The sequence below is a fragment of the Hemiscyllium ocellatum genome, chromosome 40 (assembly GCF_020745735.1).
Source record: "Hemiscyllium ocellatum isolate sHemOce1 chromosome 40, sHemOce1.pat.X.cur, whole genome shotgun sequence".
NCBI classification, from domain to species: domain Eukaryota; kingdom Metazoa; phylum Chordata; class Chondrichthyes; order Orectolobiformes; family Hemiscylliidae; genus Hemiscyllium; species Hemiscyllium ocellatum.
In genome coordinates this window covers 20,862,742-20,886,291 of record NC_083440.1, presented here as the reverse complement: position 1 = coordinate 20,886,291, position 23,550 = coordinate 20,862,742, and the positions used below count along the sequence as shown (strand labels likewise).

The window sequence follows — 23,550 nt, the reverse complement described above, 5'->3', positions numbered from 1 at the left end:
TTGTGTGCAATTCTGGTCTCCTTCCTATCGGAAAGATGTTGTGAAACTTGAAAGGGTTCAGAAAATAATTGCAAGGATGTTGCCAGGGTTGGAGGATCTGAGCTACAGGGAGAGGCTGAACAGGCTGGGGCTGTTTTCCCTGGAGCGTCGGAGGCTGAGGGGTGACCTTATAGAGTTTTACAAAATTATGAGGGGCATCGATAGGACAAATTGACAAAGTCTTTTCCCTGTGGTCGGGGAGTCCAGAACTAGAGCACATAGGTTTAGGGTGAGAGGGGAAAGCTGTAGAAAAGACCTAAGTAGCAACCTTTTCACACCGAGTGGTATATGCATGGAATGAGATGTCAGAGGATGTGTCAGAGGCTGGTACAATTGCAACATTTCAGAGGGATTTGGATTGGTATATGAATAGGAAAGGTTTGGAGTGATATGGGCCGGGTGCTGGCAGGTGGGACGAGTTTGGGTTGGGATATCTGGTTGGCGTGGACAGGTTGGACCGAAGGGACTGTTTCCATGTTGTACATCTCTATGACTCTATAACAAGGCTGACCAATTCTCTACCCCCTTCACCATTAGGACTGACCACCTGAAGGTGCTGGGTGTTTGATTCGGACGGGCTGGGATGTGCGCCAAGTCTTGGGAGGAGCGTATCTGGAAAGTGAGGCAGAAACTGGAGAGATTAGGGCAACAGTCACTCTCCAACGTGGGTGAAAACCTGGTCATCAGGTGTGAGGTACTGCCATTATTGTTATATGTGGCACAGGACTGGCCTATTCCCAGAACGTGTGCCACTGCAGTCACCCGGGCCATCTTCCACTACATATGGAGATCAAAATGGGCTGGGTCCGAAGGGACACCATGTATGAAGATCTGGGCAACAGGGGAAAAAAACACCCCCAATGCCACCCTCAACCTGATGGCCACCTTTGCATGTGGCTGCATCAAGCTGTCTGTGGATCCCTGATATGCAAACACCAAGTGTCACTATGTTCTATCTGTCCCCGGTGTTGCAACGGATGGGCCTGGCCTTGATACCACAGAACACTCTAGGTAGTTGGACCGTTCCGTATCAGAGTAAAAAGTGAGGTCTGCAGGTGCTGGAGACCAGAGCTGAAAATGTGTTGCTGTTTAAAGCGCAGCAGGTCAGGCAGCATCCAAGGAACAGGAAATTCAACGTTTCGGGCATAAGCCCTTCATCAGGAATGATGAAAGTGCGTCCAGCAGGCTAAGATAAAAGGTAGGGAGGAGGGACTTGGATGAGGGGCGATGGAGATGTGATAGGGGGAAGGAGGTCAAGGTGAGGGTGATATGCCGGAGTGGGGTGGGGGCGGAGATGTCAGGAAGAAAATTGGAGGTTAGGAGGGCGGTGCTGAGTTCGAGGGAATCGACTGAGACAAGGTGGGGGGAGGGGAAATGACGAAACTGGAGAAATCTGAGTTCATCCCTTGTGGTTGGAGGGTTCCCAGGCGGAAGATGAGGCGCTCTTCCTCCAACTGTCGTGTTGTTATGTTCTGGCGATGGAGGAGTCCAAGGACCTGCATGTCCCTGGTGGAGTGGGAGGGAGAGTTAAAGAGTTGAGCAACGGGGTGGTTGGGTTGGTTGGTCCAGGCATCCGAGAGGTGTTCCCTGAAGCGTTCCGCAAGTAGCGGCCCGTCTCCCTAATATAGAGGAGCCCTGAAGCGTTCCGCAATTAGGCGGCCCATCTCCCCAATATAGAGGAGACCAATATAGCCCGTATCACCTGCCCTTCGTGGAGAAAGTTATGAAGAAAAGCAGATTTGACCACAAGTACATCCGGAAGTGGTCAGCACATAGTGTCCTTGAGACCCTTCGGGAAAAGGAGAGGATGGATCCTACTGAGTGGTTCCCTGAGCAGACTTTCAAAGTCATTTGGCAGAATGCCTCATCGCCAGAACTTTCCAACAAGCACCAAGACATGGCTTGGCAGGTGGTGAGAAGGGCTCTGCCTGTGAGATCATTTATGCATCCCCGGACTCTCTGCCCCACCGCATGCTGCCCTTGAAGCGGCTGGGGACAGGACGGGACTGTCACACACCTCCTTCTGGAATGTACCTATGCAGAGGACGTCTGGAGAGGAATGCAGCGGTGTTTGTCGAGGTTCGTCCCGAGCAGTGGCGTGATATGGGATGCTGTGCGCTATGGCCTGTTCCCTGGTACGCACACTGAGACGAACATCAACTGTGCCTGGAGGATCATCAACTCGGTGAAAGATACCTGTCTGAAAGATACTTGTTGGTCTTCCACCTGAAGGAGTTGACCCTGACTGAGTGTTGCAGACTGGCACATTCCAAGGTCCAGGACTACTTGTTGAGGGATGCGCTGAAGCTTGGGGCAGCTGCTGCCAAAGCGCGGTGGGGAAAGACCACCATGTAAGGTTGGCCTGCCTAAGAAGAACAAGAGGCCCACTCAGTAATTGGGCTCCACTGACGTCTCAGCGAAACACCTGGATGGTTAACATACAGACGTGTATAGACAAATGATTAAGTCCAATCTCTGTACGTAAAGAAATACAATGTATGCATATGAATGTGATCAACAATTGTATAGATAACAAAATATTTTTATGAATAAAGTCTATTTTTTAAATGAAAAAAAGTCACTCGCTGCACTCTTCCTCACTCCCATAGTCCCATGCCCTGGAAATAATTGGCGAACAAGCCTCATACTTGGTGACACAAGCACATTAGGTTACTCTGATTAGTGAACAAGGATGCAGAAAATAATGTTGAATACCTAACTCATGGAGTGAAGGAGGACTTGACTCGATATTACAGGGCCCTGGTCACAGGGAGATAGACTGACAGACACAAACACACACACACACACATAGATGCACACACTCTCTCTCACACACACGCACACTCTCACTCTCTATCTCACACACATAGATATGTGCACGCACACACAATCCCTCTCTCTCTCTCTCTCTCTGTCTCTCTCTCTCTCTCTCTCTCTCTCTCTCTCTCACACACACACACACACACACACACACACAGACACACACACAAACACTCACACAATCACTCACTCACACGGGCACACACACAGTCAGTCACACAGTTACACAGGGACACGGAATGGCAAAATAATGTTGGAATTGTCAAATATTAAAGCTCCACTAAACAATTCCTGGGTGTTAGATGAACACAGGATATTCACCCACCTGGGTCAGGCTCAAGTCTGAGAAGCTCCTGCCTCACACTCCGGATTGGAATCAGATGCTGTGTTTGGGAGCAGGATGTGGCACATGGGATTAGGGCGACTGTCCATGGGGATGTTCAGAACCAGCAATCTAACGGAATCAGAACAGAACAGAGAGAATCAAACAAAGACCTTGGTGTTGAATTTGTGGAGTCGTTCATTCTTGTTGTGTCTGTGTGTAAGATGGGGAGGTTAGATATTCAGTTTAAATTAGTATTTCTTGTCAGATTATATCTGCCGCTTTAAAATTGTGATTTGGATATCATTGAGGGAGCTTCATTCTGTATCTAAACCTCTGGTGTTCCTTCCTGGGGGTGGTTGATGGGGATACAGGAAAGGCAGCTTTATTGTGTATCTCACCCCATTCTGTCCCTTTCTTGAGAGTGCTTGATGTGGATACTGCAGCAGGATCTTTATTTTGTAGCATTTGAACAGGAGTAGACCATTTGGCGCCTCAATCCTTTCCCATCATTCAATCGGATGATAGCTGATCCGTGGCCTAACCCCATCTTCCTTCCTTTGGCCCATTCCCTCAATATCTTCACTGAACAAATATTTTTCCATTGCAGATGATCCAGCATCCACTGCTGTTTGTGGAAGGGAGTTCCAAACCTTTCCTATCCTTTGTGTAACCAAGCGCTTCCTAACATCTCTCTTGAATGCTCTGTGCCCAAACTCTCAGACTTTGTTCCCTCTTGTTCTCGAATCTGCAACCAGCAGGAATCATCTATCTTTATCTCGGCAGTCTCACCCTGTTTATATCTTGAAGGCTTTGATCAGATCACCCCTTCACCTTCTCCATTCTAGAGGAAACAGGCCTCCTTTGTATAATCTCTCCCCAGAATGTAACCTCTGAAGTCTAGGCTCATTCTTGTAAACCTCCTTTGTGCTCCCTCTTTGTATTCCACCCACTTGTTTGCTCTGACTGAGATTTTCCCCTTAACCCAGACTGTCAACATCCCTTTGTAATTCCAAGGTATTACCAGAACTGTCTACATGCTGTCTAACTTTGTACCTAATCCCATGCAGTTGCTATACTGAGAGTGGATGTCAGGAACAGTGTTCAGGAAGAATTCCTCTGCATCCAGCCCCCTGTTGTATCTGTCCTGGGAGTTTTGCATGGGAACAGTGCAGAGGGCTCCTAACTGTGTATCTACTCCTGTGCTGTCCCTGTCTGGGAGCTTTGGATGGGAACAGTGTAGAGGGAGATTAACTCCACCTAATCCCATGCTGTCCATGTCCTGGGACTGATCGATTGGGACAGTCTCAAGGGACCTTTACTCTATACGCAATCCCATTCTCCCAGATGGAAGAAGTGTAGAAGGACACATACTCTATATCTAACCCAATGATGGAACTGCCCTGAGTGTATTTGATGGGGAAAGTGGATTACTCAATCAGTATCTAACCCTACACTGGGCTGGGAATTTGAGAAGTTACAGTATTGAGAGAGCTTTACTCTGAAACTAAGCCATTCTCTAACTGCTCTGGTGTTTTAGATGGGACTGGTTTAGATATGGGGAGTCTGATGAATTGGCAGTCGAACTGAAACAATGTCAGATGTGAAGTGATGCTTGTTGGAGGCAGGATAAATTAAGCTGTCAAATGTTAAATTGGAAGCAGGAACACAGAAAGCTGCTGGTTAATTTTTACACATCTCCAAGTTTCAGTTCAGGGTGAAATACTTTCCCTGTGGGCAATCTCTATCAAGCTGTTTCCTGTCCCACATTATTGCATCCTAAAAAATATGAATTCTCTTTGTAGATGTATGAATTGGAGAGAGTTCTTTGAAGGTGATTAAAATGCAGAATCCAGAAGCAGTTTGCAGTAAATGCCTGAGCCAATGTCACATTCCAGCAATGTTTGCCTCACTTTGCAAACTTCTGAAAGGTTCCAATGTACAAAAACTGAAACAGCCATCTGTTATCCTATATACAAACCACCTTAAAATCCCTGACTAGATTCCAGTTTGTAACTCACTCCCGGTCTCTGTTTGTCTACATATAAAACCCACCTCAAACGCCTCAATTAGATCTCAGTTTGTAACTCACACAAGGCTTTTTTAAAAAATAAATTAACCCCGATCAGTCAATTGCCAACTCACTTACATCTGTTACTCCATGCATAAACCACATCAAAAGTTTGCTTAGATTTCACTCTGTAACTCACGCCTCAGTATCTGTTAATCCATGTATGCACCACACCGAACCCCTTGATTCGATTTCGGTCTGTAAATCACTCCTGGGTCCCTGTTCTTCCACACACAAACCACCCCAAAACCCTCAATTAGAAACCAGTCTGTAACTTCTTCTCAGGAATCTGTTATTCTGTACATAACCCAACTCAAACCCTTCAATAGGTTCCATTTTGAAACTTGTACTTGGATTTTATTTTAATGTAAATAAACGCCTTGATACACCAATTAGATTCCAATCTGCAACTCACTCAAATATATCTGTCATTCCATATATAACCGAGCACAACATCCTTGATCAAATTCTAGTCTGTAACTCACTCCTGAGTATCTGTTATTCCACTTTGAAACAGACACAACCTCCTCGATCAGATTCCAGTCTGGAACTTACTCCTGAGTATCTGCTATTCCATATAGATAAACCAACTCAATCTCCTCCATCAGACTCCAATCTGTAACTGCTTTCAGGTATCTGTTCTTCAACATATAACCCACCTCAGACATTTCAATGAGATTCCAGTTTGTAAGTCGCTCCCAGGTATCTGTTATTCTGTACCAATACCATCTCCAGTCCCTCAGTTAGTTTCCAGTTTTCAACTCATACTTGGGTATTTTACTTTGATACAAATAAACCACCGATTCATCAATTAGATTCCAATCTGTAACTCATTCATGTATATTTGTTATTGCATATGTCAACCAACCCGAACTCAAAATTAGATTCCAGCCTGTAGCACACTCCTGGGTATCTATTATTCCATATATGTAAACCACCTCGAATCCCTAAATTAGATTCTCGTCTGTAACTCACTCCTGAGTATCTGTCATTCTCCAGGTAAGCCACCCCAAATCCTCTCAATTAAATTCCAGTCGGTTACTTACTCTTGGGTCTGTGCTATTCCATATATAAAGCACCCTGAACAGCTCAATTAGATTCCAATTTGTACTTCATTCCCATATCTCTGTGACTCTGTACATGAATTCACTCCAGGATATCTGTTATTCTATCTATAAATCTCTCAATGAGATTTGAATCTGTAACTCACTTCCATGCACCCATCACTCTAAATAAGGGGGATAGACTCAAACAACAGGTCGACTGTGAAAATCGGAGATGGAAGGGAATCTTTTGTTGAGCACACTGAATTGTTAACATTTAGTGTGAAATGCTCTATAATTGGGGAAATTGCACTCAGATCATGTGGCTTTTTATACATTAATCAGCGCCTGGTTAACACTTCGGCACACCTTAACAATTACAGTTCCTATTACACTTCCACACACACATTTCAATTCTGAATATACATTTGTCTATTGGAAACAATATAACCTTTCAATTTGTGGATAACAATCAAAGGAAAGTTTTAACTCCACACAAACCTTTGCCACGAGTCCTGTGCTATATCATTGCTTACATTTTCCGGATCTGCTCTCTACCCTGGTGAGCGTTGTGATGCTGTCCAGGGGGCAATGCAGTTTCTTCAAAACTTTCTCTGGTCTCCAAGGCAGTGACAGATCTCCTGATCAATATAACAACCATGACATTGGATGATTTCTAGCCTATACTTTCTATGAGTTTGCTGCCCACCATTCCTGCAAATACATTCACCTCTGTCGGCATTTATTTAGCAACTCGTCGTTCCAGCTGGTTGATGGTCACTTGTTCCATATCCCTCCATTCCTTGCACATCCATATGATTATGGCGCTAAAAGCCCCTGAGATACCTCTATCGTATCTGCATCCATTACCATTCCTGACATTACGTTCCAGACACCTACCACTCTCTGTCGAAAACATCCTTGGCCTTACATCTCGTTTGAACTTTCACCTTCAATGTTTGCTCCATAGTTCAAGACACTACAATTCTGTGAACGAGATTCTCGCTGTCAATTCTACTTATACATCTCATAATTATATAGAATTCTACAGAGTTTCCCCTCAGCCTCCGTTGCTCCAAGAAAAACAACCTGAGTTTTTCTGGAGTCTCCTTTTAGGTCATACCCCCTAATACAGGCAGCATCCTGGTAAAGCTCTTCTGCACCCTCCACATCCTCCCTACAATGTGGTGAGCAGAATTAAATGCAACACCCGAGAGGAAGCCAAACTACAGTCTTATAAAGCTGCAACATGACACACTAACTCTTCTTCCTTCCTTGCACTTTGTGTCAGATCCATGAGCTTCTGTACTTCCCCACACAGCTCCTTCATTTACAAACTATACTTCACAAAATAACCCATCCCCGAGCCTCAGGCCTACAGCGTCGTCATGCCAACCATCATGCTGCACTTTTCCCACATCAAACCGGGACAGTGAAGGTGACTCGCACTTCCAGAGTAACACACGTCCTTGTCTCCCTGTCCCACTCCCTCTGATATGGTGCTTCTCCCACCCCTTCCACAATTCTTCTCCCTCTGCTGACAAGCAACCTGTCCCCATTGCCCAGGACTGACTTCTCCAACTTCACTGCTACTGCAGGGACTCCCAAACCCCTCCCTGAGAATTTCATTTGACTGATCCCCCAAAGACAGGACTGTCCAGTATCAGCACGAATTGGTGAATAGGAATTCAGGATTGAAAAATCTACCGGAGCATTTGGAGGATGTAATGAGTAGTTTGAGTGGCAACTGCTCTGTACTGCAGTGTTACAGACTCCCTGATCCTGATTTTCCCAAACAATGATAACGTTCCTGGACATACAGTGCCAGGATCTCCTGACTGAATCCTGTCTCTCTTGCCCTGACTGAGAACTGGTTCCCTGAGGCTTTTGACGAGGCCATTTAGTTAAAGCACATGCAGTGTGTTTGCTGCTTCAGCTGCTGTTCCAAGTGCCTGACAGTCCAGCCCCTTGACTGATCACTGTTGGAACTATGATAAACTGCCTGGCTTATGTCTGTGATAAACAACCAGGGAAGTTAGGGGCACTGTGAAACATTAGGTTCTGGTTGAGGCACCAAGGTGCAAAACTGCCAAGGAAAAGCAGAGATATTGTGCCAGTCCTTGAGCAGGACATATCTCAGGCACTAGAAGGTCTCGAGTCTGACTGACCATTTGTCAAAGCTAAACAAAAGGAGAAATAGGGAGGTATTTATACGAGGCTGAGAGAAGGTGAGTCATGGCTCCAGAAGCAATGGTAGCAATAAAGAGGTGATAATATCAGTGCACAGAGAGATTATAGGGAGATTAGGAGCTGTGAATGACCAACGCCGAAGCCAGTGCTATGTGACAAAATATGTGTGGGATGGGGGTGCGATGGATGAAGCAGAGGCAAAATGGAAAACAAGGGAGAAGGATAGCAAAGGGGGAAGAGGAGAGGAAAAGGGTGATGAGAGAGTGGGGAGGGAAAGAAAGAGAGACCATCAAGAAATAAGAGGTACAGAACAGTGAAATAAAAAGATAAATAAAACAAATGAAGTAAAATTACGGAGCAGAATGAAAACAGTGGGGTCGAGATAGGATAATCATCTGAAGTTGCTGAATTCAGTGTTGAGACTGGCAGCTGTGACGTGCCTCGTCTGAAGATGAGATGCTGTTCCTCCAGTTTGCGTTGAGCGTCACTGGAACATTGCAGCAGGCCCCAGACACTCATTTCAGATTAAGTAGCGTTTCATGTGTATCTCCTTCAGTTTGGTCTATTGCATTCGTTGCTCCCAATGTGGTCTCTTCTATAGCGGAGAGACAAAACGCCGACTGGGTGATCGCTTTGCTGAGCACCTTCGGTCTGTCCGCAATCAGGTGACCTTCCAGTGGCTTGCGATTTCAACACAATCCGTCTCCCATACCCACATGTCTGTCCTTGGCCTGCTGCAATAGTCCATTGAAGCTCAACGCAAACTGGAGGAACAGCATCTCATCTTCCGACGAGGCACATTACAGTTGGACTGAAGGGTCTGTTTCTGTGCTGCACATCTCTCTGACTCTGTGCCTTAAATACATCAGGTATTTGCATCATATTGTTCTCAAAAACCCTAATTTATGCATCAGTGATTCTCATCATCATCAAAATCCGAACTGTTGATTATTTCAATAGCTTCATCTCCATTTTGTTTTCTGAAATGCAGTTTGCCATTAGGTAGAGCTGGTGGGCAACTTTGTTTTACTTTTGTTGTTCGGAATTGGAGTTGGTGGGAAAGGGCGGTATTTACCAGGGACGAAGTGACAACATTGAGAGTGAGTGCTGAACATGCAGAAACACAAACGAATCGGAATTGCACGAAAGCAAGTCTGACTTGACTAACCAAATGCTATCTAAGCTCGGAACATAAGAAACAAGGCAAAATACATAACCGAAACAGAATAAACTAAACTGCTTTTCAGATTTTTTAATGAGGGGTGCACCATTCCCAGAAACACTGCAATACTAGGACGATGCGCGAAGTTGGTGAAGCAAGCTCCAAACACAACTCCTTCCTGCAAAAATCAGATTAATATGGAGTCCCTAAATAAGGGACATATCAGATATTAAAACTGACAAGAACAGAACATTTTTTTTAATAACTTCCTACTGTGTCATAGACTGGACCCAGTTCTTTCCTCAGCTTTCCTTTTATCCTTTGATTATTACTACCCCAATTCCAATTCCATTTTCTGCTTTGGGTTATCTCACATGTGTGCGGCAATTAAGTTTACATTAGATTACTTACAGTGTGGAAACAGGCCCTTCGGCCCAACAAGTCCACACCGACCCGCCGAAGCGCAACCCAGCCATACCCCTAACCTAACACTACGGGCAATTTAGCATGCCCAATTCACCTGACCCACACATCTTTGGACTGTGGGAGGAAACCGGAGCATCTGGAGGAAACCCACGCAGACACGGGGAGAACGTGGAAACTCCACACAGTCAGTCGCCTGAGGCGGGAATTGAACACAGGTCCCTGTTGCTGTGAAGCAGCAGTGCTAAGCACTGTGCCGCCCAGGCGCCCATTATTATATGGAGAGAAAATAAGGATATATCAGATATTAAAACTGACAAGAACAGAACTACACATGATCATAAACAAAAGGCCGAGAAGCGATAGTCAACGCTTGCTGACGACCTCAGGACTCAGCTGCCTCCTATATTTTCTATCAACCTGACTGTGACCAAAGACTTATAGCTCACGGCTGACAGTTTCATTGCTGCCCCATCGTTTCCAGATTTTCAAACAAGAGGAAAGGATCCGTTCATCCAGGTGGTTTCATCTTATCTTTTCTGTGAACTTGTTTGATAGTGAATGTAGATAACCAGTAATGTACCAATCAGATGCGCTGGGGCTGAGTGTGAGTCACGAACAAGCCGGTCGTCTGTCTCTGACAGAGTGTGAATGAGATTGCAGCAACCCACTGGGACAGAGCTGGACACAGAGAATGGTGCACCACAGAGGGAGGCACTGCAGCCTCTCATTGTAGGCATCAGCTGTCTGTCTGGGCTCCTTCCCTAGTCCCACTTGCCATGGTTTTCCCCATGCATGTTTGAATCTGGCTCTCGTGTGTCCCCTCAGGCAGTGCACTGCCAATAGTAACCACTCAATGAAGATGGTTGGGATTACCTTGATGAAATGTGACACTTCGTTTAAAACAAATAACCCCTACCCCCGCCCTCACCTCCATGTATTCCCTTGGTATATGCAATTGCCTGGAGTTTGTGCTGTTCCATTCTCTGGTCTAAACAAACTGCACTGTTAACAATACTAACAATTCCTGCCTCTCCACAAGGCAAATCAAGACAAACAAATGAAACGGGTTCTAATTCTGATCGAGTACGATCACTGGAACTATTAAGTGAATGTTCTGAACGGAAATCCTTAGACTCATCATTCCATTTTGTATTATGTGAACTTTGATCTCCAAACCATGAAACTCTGCCAACCCTGCCAATTGAAATGAACAGAACCATGGTGGACCTGAAGTTCGATCGAGTGAATCAGCCACAAATGATTTGGCTTTGTCTCCAAATATTCCTATTGCAATTTGCTAACTTAGAATTGCAAATTAAGACTCACAGTCATGGAGTTGTACAGCACGGAAATAGACTATTTGTTTAAGTGGGTGGCATCCATCAGATAACTTCGATAAATCTAGTCCCACTTGCCAACATTTGGCCCATATCCCTCTGAATCCTTCCTATTCATATACCCATCCAGATGCTTTTCAAATGTTGTAATTGTACCCTACTTCATCACCTCCTCTGGCAACTCATTCTATACATACACCATCCTCCTCATGATAAAAAGGTTTGATCCTCAGGTCCCTTTTAAATCTATCTTCTCTGAAATTAAACCTGTGACCTCTTCTTTTGGACCCCTCTACCCTGGGGAAAAATGCCCCTCATGATTTTATAAATGTCTCTAAGGTCACCCCTCAGCCTTCAACACCCCATACAGAACATTGTCACCCACCTTGCTGAAGTCCATGTCGACAAGGTCTTCTGCTCTGCCTTCATCAATCCTCATTGTCACCTCTTCAGAAACCTCAATCAAGTTAATGAGAGATGATTTCCCACACAAAACGCCATGGTAACTATCCCTAATCAGTCCTTGCTTTTCCAAGTGCACGTAAATCCTGATCCTCAACATACCCTCCAGTAACGTACTTATCACTGACATCCGGCTCACTAGAACTATATTGTTGTCATGGTGCAGGCAGCACATTATTAAAATAAATAGTTTAATATTATCTTTGCAATCAGAATGCAAAGTCTAAAATGCAAAATAAATCAAATAACTTCCTCACCTGCTCTACTCCTTACAGTATTCATGAAAATTGTCCAATTCAGTTTGGTCAAGTCTTGCTTCTTTGATATTGATAGCAGTGGATTAACAGAAATGTATCTGAATAGAAAGTGGGAACATTTGGATTCTTTCTTGCTCGGGATGCTCACATCCAGGCAGGGTTATGACTTTTATAACCTTTGCCACTTTTCACCCCAAGCCTGAACTTCTTTGAATGTTGTCATGGATTGCTTCAGTGTCTGAGCAGCTGAAAATTATGTTGCACGTGAAGCAACCGATTGGATACACCCACACCAAACCAAGCGTTGGCCATGGAGATGATTGTGAGGAACCCCCATGGAAAAGTTGTCCTGCTGAGATGATAGGCTTGTGGTCACCAGAAACATTTTTCTTTGTGGTATGGATAACTCTAACCAATGGAGAATGTGTTCCTTGATTCCCCTTGACTTCTGTCCCAGGCGCTCATCCAGCTATATTAGACCAAATGCTGTAAACAGCTTCACTCTCTCTCGCCTTTCCTGTTCAGTTTCTTTGTCCATGCTCTGATGTAACAGTCCAGTAGAATAGAGTAACTTTTATTTGTCATTTCTACCATATACAACTGATCCAGTAAAAACTAGACAATGCTCCTCCAGTACAGAGGGCGTGACATGAGCAGCACAAACTACACAACTGTACATGGCATAAGAAATGCAAAATACACAAGTTACAGTGTAACAGAAGAACGATGGATAATAGACACTTTTCTAGCAGCAATACGTAAGAATTTCAGATTAGAAAGAGTCCAATCATTAAGGAGCCTGATGGCTTGGGGAAGGAAACTATTGCACAGTCTGGCTGTGAGAGATCGTACGTCCTGGTATCTTCTGTCAGATGGCAAGTAGGAGAAGAGTTTGAGTGAGGGGTGTGTGGGGTCTTCCACAATGCTCTTAGCCTTTCGGATGCAGTGCGTGGTGTAAATGTCTGTAATGGAGGGAAGAGAGACCCCAATGATCCTTTCAGACTGCATTGAGTTCTGGACCTCTGTGGATATAGCGGACTCGAACACAGAGAGTGTTTAGTCAGTTGTTGCAAATATTTACCTCTTGATATTCTCCTCTTAACTCTCCCAATGTTGGAGCAAAACTGGAGCAGCTTGATTAGCCTCAGGTGTGATTTTGCAAGACAAACAATTCTTGATTTTCTGAAGCGTCTCTGACATTAACATCAGTTTTGAATTGATTTTATTGTCAAAACAATTCAAAACCCACTTTATGGTTAGTGATGCTGCAGGAAATCAAGACACTCGGTTCACTGTGCCTACAAAATCATTCATTCCTGTTATGACTGAATACAGGAATACTGCAATCAGGCTCCCAAATCATTTTATATTGTTACTAGAGGAGCAGGACAACCGAAACGGGGAGGGACAGGAAAATGAGAGAAATACCTATCAGATTTTAAAAATTAATTTGTACTATACTTTACTGTTCTAATCTCAATTGTGTACAATAAGCAAATATTATTTTTTGTAAAAAAAACGACTCTCAGTTCTTTTACTGAATATAAGGATTTAAATACACTGTGTGGCAGGCACATCAATGAAGAGATGGCTGAAAGGGGATCAGCACTGGGAGCTAAATATCCAGGTTTATGCATCCTATCAAAATGGTAGGTGGGCAGAGGAAATTGGGTTGCCTTGTTCGTAGAAAAATTCATAACGGGAGTTATCGACAGGCCTCCAAACAATAATCAGGATTTGGGACACAAGATACAGCAAGAGACAGAAAGGGCATGTAAGAAAGGTAAGGTTACTGTGATCATAGAGGATTTCAATATGCAGATGGATTGGGGAAAAAAAATCATGGATTGCAAGAAAAGGAGTTTGTGGAACGTGTACGGGATGGCTTTCTGGAGCAGCTTGTGGTGGAGCCCACTAGGGGACAGTTAATGCTGGATATTGTGTTGTGCAATGAGGCAGATTTGATAAGGGAGCTTACGGTGAAGGGACCCTGAGGAGGCAGTGACCATAATATGAATGTATTTACTCTGCAGTTTAAGAGGGAGAAGGAGGAATCAGATGTAACTGTATTAGTAAATATATTACAGTTGAATAAATGCAACTACAGAGGCATGAGGGAGAAGCAGGCTATAGCGGAGCAAACAGCAGACAGCAGGGAGATGCAGCAGCCGATCCAAGCTCCATCAAGACAGACGGAGGAAATGGAAGAGGAGGGATCAAAGGAGGCAGAGGATTGGATTACTGTCAAAAGCAGAGAGAGGAAACCTCTCAAGGGCCGCAAAGCCACCCAACAAAGGGGGAAGCGACACCTACACGACAAGGATACAGGCAGCTCTTCCGACAGTGAGGACGGACGCAAGGAGGGTCGTCACCAGAGGAAGAGACAGAGTGCCATGGGGAAAAAGGAGGGCAGCACCACCCAAACAGGAAAAGACAATTCCTCTGAGGGGATGGGTAAAGGCCTCCCCCAACCCAATGAGAGCCAAGAGATACCCAGCGGCCCACAGCTCCAGGTAACTGGGAGCAGCGGTCCTGCGACAGCCCCGCTCTCAGATGGAGAACTGGACGGTGCGGGCCCTGGGCCTGACCCGAAGACACCAGAGCAGGGAAATGGCTCCAGCGTGGAGCCGGACAGCTACCTCAACCCTGGGAAGGTCCAGCAGTTTGCCGTCACCACTGGGATGCACACAGCTACCCAGAGGGGCAAGACCAGCAGCAAATGGACACTGTTAACCTCGTAAACTATGAATATGGGGTTTGAAATTGCCAGCATCAATGTGCATAGCATCACATTGGCTACGTGAGGTGTTTCTATGATGGCCTTCCTGACCAACGTTAAAGCCAAAGTCCTGTTTCTGCAGGAGTGTGGGATATCGCACATCAGCAGCTACAGGAGATGGTCGACGGTGTGGGCCCGTGGGCCGTCAGTTTGGTCGGGAGGCAATGATAGCCGCGCCTCCAGCCCGGTTATCCTGTTGCGAGGAGGAAACTTCACCATATCCGAGGTTAAGGAGGTGGTGGGCGGGCAACTCCTCGTCGCCGACATCATGTAAAGGAATGCTCCCCTGAGACTGATTAAAGGAACTGTATCATTGATGCAGATGGAAGATCTGGCGGGGGGACAGTAAACTGGACGCCATGTCCAGAGCCCTGATGGACACGGTAAAAGATACCAAGCTGCACGACGTCTTCAGGGCACCTGCAGACGGAGCGCAGTGTAGATACACCTGGTCACGGGCAGACGGGTCTATCCGCTCAAGGATGGATTACCTGTTTGTGTCCTGAATGCTATCGGTCAGATCCACCGACGTCAAGCCGGTGTTCTTCTCTGACCACTGCCTCCTGCTGGCCGAATGTATCCTACAGGACGAGCAGTGGGCCGGGAAGGGAACGTGGAAGCTGAACACAAAGCTGTTGAGCCCGGGACACATTGAGGAGCTCAAGAGGGACCACGCAGGTTGGTGAACCGTGAAACCCCTCTTTGAGTCCCCAGCAGACTGGTGGGAAACAGTAAAAGGGAACATCAAGAGCTTCTTCATCCTCAAAGGTGTTCAGGAGGCGAGAGAGCGGCGGGGAAAACTGTCCCAGCTCCAGGAAAGTATGCAGAACCTGCTCCTGCTGCAGACGATGGGGGACGATGTCACCCAGGACCTCAAGGAGGTGAAGGGCCAGGAAGCCTCGCACTTTGCCTCGGAGGCTTCCAAGATAATCTTCCGGTACAGGGTCTACTCGGTGGAGCAGGACAAGATGTGCTCGCGTTTCTTCTTCCAGATGGCCCACAAAGAGAGCTCTGTGCCCAGCAGCCTGAAGGAAGAAGATGGCTCGATAACATCATCTCAGACTGACATCATGAGGATCAGTAAATCCTTCTATGCAAGTCTGTATGACGCGAAGCCGACCGACAGCGTGGCCTCCCAGTCGATCCTGTCCTCTATCACGGAGGTCTTAGATGACAGAACATGCGAGAGGCTGGACCAGCCGCTATCTCTGGACGAGCTGACAAAGACCCTTGAGTTCTTCGAAAAGAATAAAACTTCCGGAGGTGACGGCTTACCGGTCGAGCTCTATTCCGCTCTGTGGGACTTGATTGACCAGGACCTGCTGGAGGTGTATGTCAGTATGCTTCGAGCAGGTACCATGAATGAATCCATGAGGAAAGGCATCATCACCCTCATCGACAAGCAGAAGGGGGAGAGGGAGGAACTCAAAAATTGGAGACTAATCTCACTGTTGAAGCGGATTACAAAATTCATGCAAAGGAAATCGCCAACCGGGTCAGGTCTGCTCTGGGGTCGGTGATACTCCCTGACCAAACCTGTGCTGTGCCGGGCAGGAAGATTGCTGAGAATCTCGCACTCCTCAGGGATATGATCGCGTACGTGCAGGACAAAGGGTTGGACACCTGCCTGATCAGCCTGGACCAGGAGAAAGCCTTTGACAGGATATCACACAGGTATATGAAAGATGTTCTCTCCAAAATGGGCTTTGGGGAGGGAATCTGCAATTGGATCAGACTGCTCTACACCAACATTGTCAGTGCAGGGTCAATCAATGGGTGGCAATCAGATAGCTTCCCAGTCAGATCGAGAGTCAGGCGGGGCTGCCCTCTCTCTCCTGCCTTGTTTGTGTGCTGCATAGAGCCATTTGCCGAGTCCATCAGGAAGGATGCGAGCCTGAGAGGGGTGACTATTCCTGGCAGCGGGGGCCTGCAGGTTAAGGCCTCCCTGGACATGGATGACGTCGCCGTTTTCTGCTCAGATTCACTGTCCATGCGCAGACTCATGTGCATATGTGACCAGTTTGAACGGGCCTCGGGGGCCAAGGTAAACCGAGGCAAGACCGAGGCCATGCTCTTCGGGAACTGGGCCGACCAATCCTCGATCCCCTTCACCATCAGGCCTGACCACCTGAAGGTGCTGGGTATTTGGTTCGGGGGGTGGGGGCTGGGGCGTGCGCCAAGTGTTGGGAGGAGCATATCAGTAAAGTGAGACAGAAACTGGGCAGATGGAAGCTACGGTTGCTCTTCATCGCGGGAAAAAACCTGGTCATCAGGTGTGAGGCACTGTCATTGCTATTATACGTGGCACAGATCTGGCCTATTCCCAGAACCTGTGCCGCTGCAGTCACCCGGGCCATCTTCCAGTTTATATGGAGATCAAAGATGGACCGGGTCCGAAGGAACTCGCTGTACAAAGATCTGGGCTACGGGGGAAAAATACACCTCATGCCACCCTCACCCTGATGGCCACCTTTGTGTGTGGCTGCATCAAGCTATGCGTGGATCCCCGGTACGCAAACACCAAGTGTCACTACGTACTGAGGTTCTACCTGTCCCCGGTGTTGCGAAGGATGGGCCTGGCTTCGCTGCCGACGAACACTCCGAGTAGTTGGACCGTTCCGTACCACCTGTCCTTCATGGAAAAATTTATGAAGAAAAACACCTTTGACCACAAGTCCGTCAGGAAGTGGTCAGCACATAGTGTCCTTGAGACCCTCCGGGAAAAGGAGAGGGCGGATCCTATCGAGTGGCTCCCTGAGCAGACTGTCAAAGTCAATTGGCAGAATGCCTAATCGCCAGAACTTTCCAACAAGCACCAAGACATGGCTTGGCTGGTGGTGAGAAGGGCTCTGCCTGTGAGATCCATCATGACGGCCGGACTCTCAGCCGCACCGCACGCTGCCCTCGAAGCAGCTGCGGGGGGTAAGAGACTGTCACACACCTCCTTCTGGAATGTGCCTACGCAGAAGAAGTCTGGAGAGGAATGCAGTGGTGTTTGTCGAGATTCATCCCGAGCAAGACCATGACGCGGGACTCCGTGCTCTACGGCCTGTTCCCCGGGATGCACACCGAGACGAACATCAACCGTGCCTGGAGGATCATCAACTCGGTGAAGGATGCTCTCTGGGCTGTCCGAAACCTGTTGATCTTCCAGCTGAAGGAGTTGACCCTGACTGAGTGTTGCAGACTGGCACATTCCAAGGTCCAGGACTACATGTTGAGGGATGTGCTGAAGCTTGGGGCAACTGCCGCCAAGGCGCAGTGGGGAAAGACCACCGTGTAACATCTGCCCGGATAAAGAAGATCAGGGGGCCCATGCAGTCATTTGGGCTCTGCTGACGCCTCAGCTAAAAAAATGTAATCGTACAGACCTGTAAATAGAAACGATTACTCTGTTTCGCTATGCAAAGAAATGGAATGTTTACATATTAGAGCATTCCACTTGTATAGATCATCAAAGTATTTTATGAATATATTTTTGAAATTAAAAAAAAATTGAATAAAGGCAACTGCAGAGGCATGAGGGAGAAGCTGACCGGAATGGACTGGGAGAGGAGCATAAGAGGACACACAGTGAAACAGCGATGGCAGGAATTTCTGAGAGTCATTTGAGAAAAACAGCAACAATTCATGCTAAGGAGAAAGAAGCATACTGAGAGGAGGATGAGGCAACCTGGTTGACCAGGGAAGTCAGGGACAGTATAAAAGCAAAAGAGAAAATATAAAATGTGGCAAATAGTCATGGGAAGCCAGAAGATTTGGAAGCCCACATCGACCAACAGAAGGCAATGCAGAAAGAAATAAGGAGGGACAAGATTAAATATGAGGGTAGGCTAGCCGGTAATATTACGAAAGATTGCAAGAGTTTCTTTAGATATATAAAGGGCAGAAGAGAGACACTGGGCCCCTGGCAAAATTCTCTGGAGAAATTGTAGTGGGGACCAAGGAAATGGCAGTGGAACTAAATAAGTACTTTGTGTCAGTCTTCATGGGCAAGACTCAAATCATATCCCAAAATTTCAAGAGGGTCAGGGGAAGAGATGAGTATGGTAGTCATCACCAAGGAGAAGGTGCTAGAAAAGTGGAAACGTCTGAAAGTGGATAAATCACCAGGACCAGAGGGGCTACAGTCCAGAGTTCTCAAAGAGGTAGTTGAAGAGCTAATTAAGGTTTTCACAGTGATATTTCAGGTATCACTGGATTCGGTGAGGATCCCGAGGTACTGAAAAATTCCTTACATTGAAACAGTGAGAGCGTCTAGCAGGTGGTATATTATGAATGGTTTCTGTATGTGAGAGAGTGACACAGAGTAAGAAGAGGAGAGAGTATTAAATATTTGTGTGTGAGTGATAGACAGAAAGTGCAACAAAGGGTACATTGCTGAAGATTTGTGCGTATGAGTGCAGCAGAGGGGGAATTAGAAAAATGCCTTTGTGAGGCAGAGAGACAACACGATGCACAGTACATCGAGGGATGGGGAGACACAGTTAATTTAGGATTTGTGTGTGACACAGAGAAAGTACAGCAGAGGACAATTTATTAAAGATTTGTGAGAATGAGACAGAGTGATACAGAGATAGTCCAGAAGAGGAGAGACAATGAAATATTATTGTCTGAATGAGTGTGTGATAGCGAGAAAGTAAAGCAGAGAGGATATTATTATACATTTGTGTGTGTGTGTGTGAGAGAGAGAAAGTGAGAGAGAGAGAGAATAATACAGACAGAGTGCAGAGGAGGGATGAACTTTATTCAAGATTTGTATGTCATCTGTATACAGGGAGGCTTTGACCTGCAGGCCCTGGCTGCCTGGAATAGTTCCCCTCTCACTCACATCCTTCCTCAATGACTCAGCAAAAGGCTCTAGAGAAAGGTGGCACAGTGGTTAGCAGTGTTTCCTCACAGCGCCAGAGACGGGGGGTTGAATTCCCACCTCAGGCGACTCTCTGTGTGGAGTTTGCACATTCTCCATGTCTGTCTGCATGGGTTTCCTCCCAAAATCCAAAAATGTGAAGGTTAGGTGAATTGGCCATGCTAAATTGCCCATAGTGTTAGGTGAAGGGGTAAATATAGAGGAATGGGTCTGGGTGGGTTGCACTTCAGCAGATCGGTGTGGACTTGTTGGTCCGAAGGGCCTGTTTCCACACTAAGTAATCTAATCTAAACACACAGACAAGGCACAAGAGAGTAGGCAGTGCTGCCTGATTCTGGATCTGATCGGGAAAGCTTTCTGATTCCCACCCATTGATTGAGTCTGAGCTAACGATGTTGGTGGAGAGCAGTCAGATCTCATTCCAAATTTCCTCCCCCCAAAGCCATTTTGGAGACCACACCCTATATGGAGAAGTGCAATATCCTATCAAAGGCCTTCCCCGGCTCAGGCTGATGAGGCCATCCCTCAAGACCTGCCTGGTACAGCACAGGTTTGATTGGGGTGAATCACAAATCCAACAGCAGTTCACCAGTTGATGATAATGTATGCACATCTCTCTTGTATAACAGAAAGTTGCCCCCCATGATTTTAAAAAGCATAAATGTTGGCATGTGTCAGATGCTACAGGTTGAATGCCAGTATCGACAGACATTGGGTGCAAGTAGCTGTCGCCCATTGGGCATGCCCTTAGATGTTAATGTCATGTGTCCAAGATAGATGTGTGGAAGAGCAAACAGCGACCTGATGTTGCAGATACTCACTTACGTTTGTGTTGAGAGTTCTCAGCCCTTCATTGCTTTTTGGCAAGGGGTAGAATAGGAACATATATATTAAATGAGGCGAGATAAGTAATAATGAGCCTGAATGTGTTCCTTGCCATTTACTTAATCTCATTTCGCCTCCAGGATTTGCTTGGTAAATTTGACCTGTAAATCGCAACAGTAAGAAAGGCCTCATTTGACATCTCACACAATTCTTCCAAATTGTTCACCATCTTTGTGTCTTTTGCCAGTGTCCTGTTGTGAGGAGGAAGAGAGTTCCCTTGGCTAGGGAGAGGATTTTAAAAAAGGCAGTCAACAATGCCCAAGTAATTTTCTCATGGTTTATTGAGTTTGCAAAGAAGCATCAGTTTAGATATGTTACATTAGTTAATTGGATAAACAAAGTATACAACAAAGTGACAATTGGTATCAGTGACTGATACCAGAGGACAAACAGACAGACGGCACAAAATGTTTTAATCTTGTTAAAGTGGTGGGGTTGCATTCTGCTCTCTCATGGAGATGACAGCGAATTCTTCCCGTGACCTTCCTCCTCTTCTTCTGGTCCATCTTTCATCTACCTGATGAGGACTGCTCAATGAAGACTGCTCTCTGGGGACGGACTGAGGAGATTTGCTCACGACGACATCTGCTTGTTGAGAAGTACCCTCAGAACTTCTCTCTGCCCCAACACATTATTCAATCATATTTCCATGGGCAGGTCCTTTATACTGTGTCAATCAATTGTCTGAGCTCTTTTGGCCAGTGGTCATGGGGCAGCTGCATTAGAACTATTGGAAACAGCAACTTATAATCCTTGGGATGCAGGTGCTTGTGGGATGGAAAGCGAGGAACAAAAGGGATCTTGTCAGTGTTGTGGGAGGGAAGAGCAGGGGTGGTGAGGGCAGTAGTGTGGGAAATGATTGGGACATGGCTAAGGAGCATGTCTATTCCAGTGAGTGCCTCAAATGTTTTACCACAAGCGAGGATTCCACCAGTCTACACTTTCCACCCATCAACATCTTTGACTTGATTATTGTCACATATACCTGGATACAGTGAAAAGTTCTATTTGCCTGCAGTACAGGCAGATTATACTATACAAAGTGCATTAGGTAATACAACAAAGCAAAGACTACAATGTTACAGCTGCAGAGAGAAGGTGCACAGAGAGCGAGATCCATACTAAAATTAAATTCAATGGCCCATTCAGAAGTACAATAGTACATCTAATAATCTTCAGATCATTCAGGTGGGTGGAGGGGTTTATTGAGGCTTTACAAGGAGGTAGTCACAACGCAGGAACAACAAAGAGGCAGGTGGGTTAGTAAGGGGATGGAAAGGGAACCAGAAGACAGTGCAGGGATCCCTGTAGCCATTGCCCTCAAAGGGTATATTGTTTTGGATACTGTTGGGTTTGGGGGGGCGGTGGTGGTGAAATGACTTACCAGGGGTAAGTCATGGAGTACATGTCTCTGGCACAGTGTCTGTCCTTATGGCTCAGAAGGGAAGTTGGCATGGGCTGGGGTAGGGGGGCTGGTGAAATAAGCAGAGCATTAGTCACCAGGGACTCCTGAATTAAGGGGTGAGAAAGGAAATGAAAGAGACTGACATTTGGGATGTTGCCTCTCAGGTGCTAAAGTTTGTGATGCCTCAGGTCGTGCTTCGGGATCCTTGGATGGAGGAAGCAGCACCAAGTTGTGGTCCACATAGGCACTAATGACATAGTTAGGAAAAGGGATGTGGATTTAAGGCAGAAATTCAGGGAACTAGGGTGGAAGCTTAGAGTGAGAACAAACAGTTGTTATCTCTGCTTTGTTATCCATGCCACATGCTGGCGAGGCAAAGTATAGGGAGAGAGAGAGAGGAGTTGAACATGTGGCTGCAGGAATGGTGCCGGGGGAGGGATGATTTTTCGATATCTGGACAATTGGGGCTCATTGTGGGGGAGGTGGGACCTCTACAAATAGGTTGGTCTACACCTGAACCAGAGGGTCCCAATATCCTGGAGGGGCGGGGGGGGGGGGGGGCGACGAACTTTGGCAGGGTTTAAGCTAAATCATCAGAGGGATTGGAACTTAAATTGTGGTTCAGGTGTCCAGGATATTGAGGTCAGAAATATGGTTTCAAGATTGTCAGAGTGCACCAGCAAGCAGGAAGGTGGTACCAAGTGTGTCTACTTCAACACCAGGATCTTCTGGAATAAGGTGCGTGAACTTGCAACATGGGTTGGTCCCTGGGACTTCAATGTTGTGTCCATTTCAGAGACACAGATAGAGCAGGGACAGGAATAGTTGATGCAGGATTCGGGATTTATATGTTACAGTAAGAACACAGAAGATGGCAATAAAGGAGGAGGTGTGGCATTGTTAGTCAAGGGCAGTATTACTGTGACAGAAAGGATGTTTGAAGACTTGTCTACTGAGGTTCTATGGACTGAGATTAGAAATAGGAAAGCAGAAGTCACCCTTTTGGGAGTTTTCAATCAGCCTCCGGATTGGTTCCAGAGAAGGAGGAAAGGATTGCAAATCTGATTCTGGAACTGAGCAAGCGTAACAGGGAAGTTGTTATGGGGAGAAAAAGGGCACTCGAGGGTTACAATCTAAACAGGAAACACCTGAAAAGACAACTAAGAAGAGCCAGAAGGCGACATGAGAAGTTGTTGGCAGTTAGGATCAAGGAAAACCTTAAAGCTTTTGATAGGTATAACAGGAATAAATGACCAGAGATAGATTAGGGACAAAGAAGAATGGTAGCGGGAAGTTGTGCGCGGAGTCTGAGGTGATAGGAAAAGTGTTAAATGAATCTTTTTTTGTCTTTTTCCAGTGTGAATACTGACAATGTTGTCAAGGGAAATACTGAGATGGAGGCTACTAGACGAGACAGGAATGAGGTTCACAAGGAGGAGGTGTGAGCAATTCTAGAAAGTGTGAAAATAGATAAGTCTCCTG

The 23,550-nt window shown here is 46.2% G+C and overlaps 1 non-coding gene and 1 pseudogene across 1 annotated transcript; both read right to left on the bottom strand.

The window, feature by feature from the left end:
* Nucleotides 1-9,742: 9,742 nt before the first annotated feature.
* LOC132834579 (U2 spliceosomal RNA) lies at nt 9,743-9,912 on the bottom strand (annotated as a pseudogene).
* A 340-nt stretch (nt 9,913-10,252) lies between these two features.
* On the bottom strand, nt 10,253-10,434 carry LOC132834597 (U2 spliceosomal RNA). The gene has a single exon (XR_009647228.1). It is a non-coding gene; the product is annotated as a U2 spliceosomal RNA (small nuclear RNA).
* Between the last annotated feature and the right edge of the window lie 13,116 nt (nt 10,435-23,550).